Genomic DNA, 6,063 nt, shown 5'->3' with positions numbered 1-6,063 from the left:
CCCAGGCCTTGTGGGGGTATTTTTTTATAGATAAGTTTTTCCTGCCCTAAAGATAAGTTTCTTGACTGCTTATCTCCAGGAGCCAGAACAAGGACATTTTTCTCAGACATGGCTTCCCTGCCTCCTACAGCCCCATTTCCAGCCACAACAACCCGTTGCTGTTTTTACCAACAATCCTTGGTTGGCTCCACTACTGAGTTTGCTACCTACACATGAGCCCCCTTATCTTCCAAGCTTCCACAGTATGGAACGTTGGTTGGTACACCTGGCTTAATTATCTTGCATGGAGTTGCTGTGGAATTGTCAGCAGGGGATATTACCCTATCACAGGGACAGCCTGGACAGGTGATTATCAGACTGAAAAAGAGGAGGCAGATGCCACAGCTAAAGGGATAGTCCCATGTTGGGACTGTCCAGCCCACACTCCTGCATAGAGTAGGGTAGCTGGCACAGGACCACAGGCAGCTGAGTTTTGAATATCCCTGGGATGGAGACTCCCCAGTCTCTCTGGGTGATCTGCCCGGGTGTTTGACCACCTAAACAGTGAAAGAAGTTCTGTCTTATGTTAAAATGGAATTTCCCGTGTCTCAGTTCTTCCCAGCTGGCTCTTGTCTTGTCACTGGGCTCTTTCTTCTTTACTCCCTCCATCCATTGAATATTTATCCACATGAATTAGATTCCTCTTAGCCTTCTCTTCTCCAGACTGAGCAGTCCCAGCTCTCTCAGCCTCTCCTCATATGACAGGTGCTCCAAGCCCTTCAGTGTGTCCATGTCAGTCATAGTGGGGAGTCTAGCACTGGACTCAGCACCCAGATGTGTCTCGCCAGGGCTTAGCAAGGAAGGGTCATCTCCACCTGCTGGCAGATATGCCAGCAGCTCTGCCTGATGCAGCCCAGAAGGATGGTGGCCACCGCTGCAGGAGTGAATTGGGTTTTCCGAGGATTCCAGGGAAATCCAGGGGAAAACAGCTTTTCCCCAGGAACAACTTTTTTGCCAGGTTGTTTTCTGGCAGTTGCTGGTCTTCATGAACTTTGTGTTGGACCATTTCTCCAGCCTGTCCAGGTCCCCCTGAATGGCAGCACAGCCCTCTGCTCTGTCAGCTGCTCCTCATGGGTTTGTATCACCTACAAACTGGTGGGGGTCCATTGGTCATCAGCGAAGCCATTAAACAGTACTGGCTCCAGTATCAACTCCTGGAGTGCAGCACTAGGAACTGGCCTCCAGCTGGACATCAAGGTGCTGATCATGATCCCCTGGGCCCCACTGCTGAGCCAGTGCGTTGTTTGGTTTTCCCTTAGTAAATCCACACTGAGCACCTTCTTGTTCTTTGTATGTTTGGGAATGGTTTCCAGGTCCATTTGCCTCATCACTTTCCCAAGGTTTATGGTGAGGCTGGCAGTCCCACGGCTTTCCTCATCCTTCTTCTTGCTTTTCCTGAAGACAGGGATGATGTTTAGGACCCAGGATCACCACCACCATCCACAGGGCATCAGGAGCAGCCTCTCTCTGACACCTGCCAGCTCTCCCCCCATCCAGGAATACATCCCAGAAGCTCCCATGGAGTCCTTTGTGTGCACATTGTTTAAATATGTTCCCCAAACTGGTCCTCCTCTGCTGAAGGACTGATTTCTGATCTGTGGGGTTCAGTGTCGCCACTGTATTGTTGTTTTACCTGTTACCAAATCAGCCTTTGCAAAAGCTGAACCCATGTCACAGTAACCTGGTTTTCAGGGTGGGGAAGGATTTTACCTCCTGCATTCTGTGCCAGCAGCTGCTGTGTTGGGAGCACAGCCCTTCTCTCTCCAGCAGGCAGGGGCTTGCCCAGCACCTGGCTCCCTACCCATCCATGCAAGAGCTTTGATGCCAGCTGAGACACAGCAACTTCCCCCAGCAGCCAGTGCCATCCTGGCCTCCACATCTCCCTCCAGGTGTGCTCTAGGTGGGAGAACAGCACAGTGGTTCAGGCAACACTGACAAGAGCCCTGACCAAGGGCAGCCCTGCTGTGCAGATCTGGAGAGTTGTGCTGGGTTACACATTTCCAGGAACGGAGGAGCCTGGGCCACATCTTTACCAGGAGTAAAGAATATCGGCTGAACTGAGAATGGACATGATCAACACAGCAATGGCTGCACTCCTGCACGTACAGCAGAGGTGAGGCAGGCTATGAGTCAGTCACTTTACTCAATAAAAACCTGTACAGCCCATTGCATTCCAGGCACAGCAGTGATCACCCTAAAGCACAAAATGACAGGATCAATTATGTTGGAAAAGACCTCCAAGATTATCGAGTCCAACCTTTGACTGAACACTACCATGTCAATTAGACCATGGCACTGAGTTCCACATCCAGTCTTTTCTTAAACACCTCCAAGAATGGTGACTCCACCACCTCTGTTGTCAGCCCATTTCAATGTTTAATCACCCTTTCTGAGAAGAAATTCCTGCTGATGTCCAAGACCTGAACCTCCCCTGGCACAGTTTGAGACTTGGTGCAGCTTCAGCAGGGACATCCCTCAAGGTTATTCCTCAGGACTCAGACCCCTTACCCAGCATCTGATATCCCCAGCAAGGTGACAGCTTTCCTTAGGCCCAAAGTTATACTGTATTCTAATGGCATTATCCAGCCATTGTTAGAAGTGTAGGAAGTAGCAGTGTTCTACCTCTGTCTTACCACCATGTGAATCATCATTTAAGTCATCATCAAGTCACAAATTCAGTTATTGCCTGTGGTGGAGTTGACTTTGGCTGGAGGCCAGGTGCCCGTCCAGCTTGTCTATCACTCCCCTCTGCAGCTGGAAAGGGAGAGAAAATAAGATGGAAAATGACTCATAGTCTGAGATAAGGCAGTTTACCAAACCAAAAGCAAAAGTTTGTGCATGCACAAGCAAAGAGGAAAAATAAATTATTATTCTCTACTTCCCATCAGCCACTTCCCAGGAAGAAGGGCCTCAGCACATAAAGCAGTTGCTAGGCCAGCCCTGTAAATAAAAAATTCCCCCTCCTCCACCTTGTTTTTGCAGCTTTTCTGTCTGAGCTGATGTCATATGGTATGGAATACCCCTCTGGTCAATTTGAGTCAGCTGTCCTAGCTTTGTGCCCTCCCAGGACCTTCGCTGCCTCCAGCCCCTTGATGGGCAGGGAATGTTGGAGAGATAGCACTGGTGCTGTGCCAGCACTGCTCAGCTGTAGCCAAAACTCTGGGGTGTTATCAACACCTTTCAGCTACCAATGCAGAGCACAGCCCTGTGAGGGCTGCTGTGGGGAAAATGAACTCCATCTCAGCCAGACCCAATACATACCCAATCACCCTTTGATTACCATTGGGACGTCAATTAATCACCATTTGTTCATTGTTTGATCGCTAACAAATGCCTTTTAGTTAACTCCATAATGATGATTGCTCTTATTGATTCACCTTTGAAGCCAGATAAGCAAACGGAGCTGTAGAGCAGAGAAAGGGAGCACCATGGTAAGACTGCACAAAAAAAAATTAGGGAAAGGAGAAGGTGAAACGGGTGAGGTGGGAAGTCAGGTATCACCCAGCATTAACAACCTGAAGTCCTAAATGTTTAACCCACAAAAGAAATATGTATTTCCACTTTAACAGGTAAGAAAGCAAAGACCAACAGTGGCGGAATACAAATTGGGTCACACTATTTTTTCTCTATTTCAATTCATTTTTAAGCTTTTCCTTTAGAAAGCTCTAAACCTTCCCCAAACAACTGCAAATATCCTGTCCCCACAGTAGCACAGTTTCCTAAAGATGGTTAAATTAAAACACACAGAAAACTCTTAATGCATTAAGACTTATGTTATTAAGGCAATTATTTACAATGAAGCTTCAAATTTTAGGTCCTCTTCATGAGTTACACTGAGCCCTGGCAGGAACAGCTACAAGGGGCATTCACTGGCAATGTACATTACAGCTGGGACTCAGCAAGCAGAAAAATCAATAATGCTATTATTAAGGAAAACTAGGGCTCACAGGCAGACCAGAAAAACCTGGAAAAATAAATGTAATTAGTTTCTGCATCTGAAGTAGCCCCTAAACATCGGCGGGAATCTTTCCTGTGCACTAGACCATCACAGTATTCCTCAGCAGGGATTATATCCCTACATTTCTTCTTCTATATTACACCCACAGTCTTAATAATGACTGATGAAGATCTGACTGAACTAATCCACTTTAGGGTGTGTCCACGATGTCTGAGTTAACTGGCTTTCCACACTGTAAATTATCATATCTCATGCCTTATCTGGGTAAAAACCACCAGTTCAGGGAATCCTTTTCACTCCAAGCAGGTACAAACAGACCAATACATAGTGTGCCACAGAAGTCAAAATGTAATTCATGCAAATTTTAATTATGATGCTTAATTTTAACTCCTGTGGCTCTTCAGACAAAACTAGAAAAATTATTATTTAGAATAATTATAGAGGTGTGATTCTAGCAGACAGCAATTAGTTATACTCATGATTAATGTCTCATCTGTCCATAATTAAAATAAGTAGAAATCCATGAAAACAAGGCTTCCAGCCTTCAAAATTTTTATTTTTAAAAAAATAACAGCAAATTAGGTAATGAAAAGAGTGTTAGACAAATTAAGTAACATTATGATGGCCTGTTAACCCCCTGATTCTGTATGTTCCCCCTCTTCCCTCCCTTAGCCTTGGCCACTCCCTCGGTTTCTCCCTATTTGCTCCTGTACCCCAACCCCGCCCAGGGACCGCCCCTGGGCCCCTGACAAAAACACCCCACGCCCAGACCAGGTTGTCTCTCTACCTCTGAACACTGCGGGGACAAGATGTGATTAAAGCCATCTCAAACCCTCATGAGGGACCCTTCTCTACCTTCTTTACCATCCCCTGCGTTGTAACGCTGCTGGCTGCCGGAGCCAGATCGCGGGGCTGTCCGAAATGGACTCCGGGATGCGATTTATGGCATGGCCCTAGGAAACCCCCACTGTGCTCACAGGGAGCAGCAGCCTGCCAGACAGAGTCCAGTGGTTACAAAATAACATAAAACAACATTCTCCATCTTCAAATTCTCCATCTATAAATATTTGTAATCAATTAAAAACTCAGTTCTTGTGTCCCACTGAAGCAGGGATGGGGGAATGATTTGACTATTTTGTGTCCCTGCAGTCACTGTTGTTGGCAGGAGCCTGTCAGTGGTGGCAGGAGCCTTCCTGAGAGGGGTCACGTCCTGTTGCTGCCCTGAAACCAGAGCTGCCATGCCTGTACCTCACCCTACAGCCAGCTCCACCCTGAGCTACCTGGTTCAATTAGCAGTGATGGGAATTAAGACCAAGTTACCAGTAGTATGTTTAAAATGTAACTCTCAGTTCACGTTCCAGCATGTAACACAAGGCCCAGTCTATTGCATTTACTGGTGAGTTCGGCAGTGGCAGACAGGGGTGTCCAAGCACCATTACCCATTGCTTAACTGGTTAACCAGGCCCAGGAAAGCTCTTAGCTGGCTTGAGGCAATCTTGAAAGCCTCACACCCAGATCTGCCCAGGGGAAGCCTGTTTTATTTAGCCTGCATGTTAACTGGGAATTTGAAAGGCCATCCTAGGGAGAGGAGGAGTCTCGGGAAAACTTGGGTCTCCATTGTGCTGGATTTGGCTGGTGTAGGGTTAATTTTAATACAAAAATCTCTATCAACACCCTCCCAGATATCAAAATCAATGTGCCCCAGGGGTCCCCAGTACTGAGGCGTCTGCACAGGATTAAAGATTGTGATGCCTCACGCTTCTCACTGGCTGAATCACACAGCTAATACAGATAAAATCTCATTTCTGTATGCTTGTGTCTTTTAAACCTTGTCCTACTTTGAATACCATGTCCATCTCTAACGCAGCGTTTGGTGCTCAAGGCACCGACTCTGGCGTGCCCCAGGTCAGAGAGAGTCCAGCTGCGTTCTTCTGTGCATCACTGAAGCGACTTCGGCATCAGGAAAAGGCCTGCTGGCTGAGCTGGCTAGCTGGCTTCTTTGCAGAGGGAACACGGCAGGAGCCGATGGTATCGGCTCACGTTAGCTCGGAGACAAAGGAAGAGAG

Source organism: Aphelocoma coerulescens, chromosome 2 (genome assembly GCF_041296385.1).
Source record: "Aphelocoma coerulescens isolate FSJ_1873_10779 chromosome 2, UR_Acoe_1.0, whole genome shotgun sequence".
Taxonomy (NCBI): Eukaryota; Metazoa; Chordata; class Aves; order Passeriformes; family Corvidae; genus Aphelocoma; species Aphelocoma coerulescens.
Note: the sequence above shows the minus strand (reverse complement) of the source record.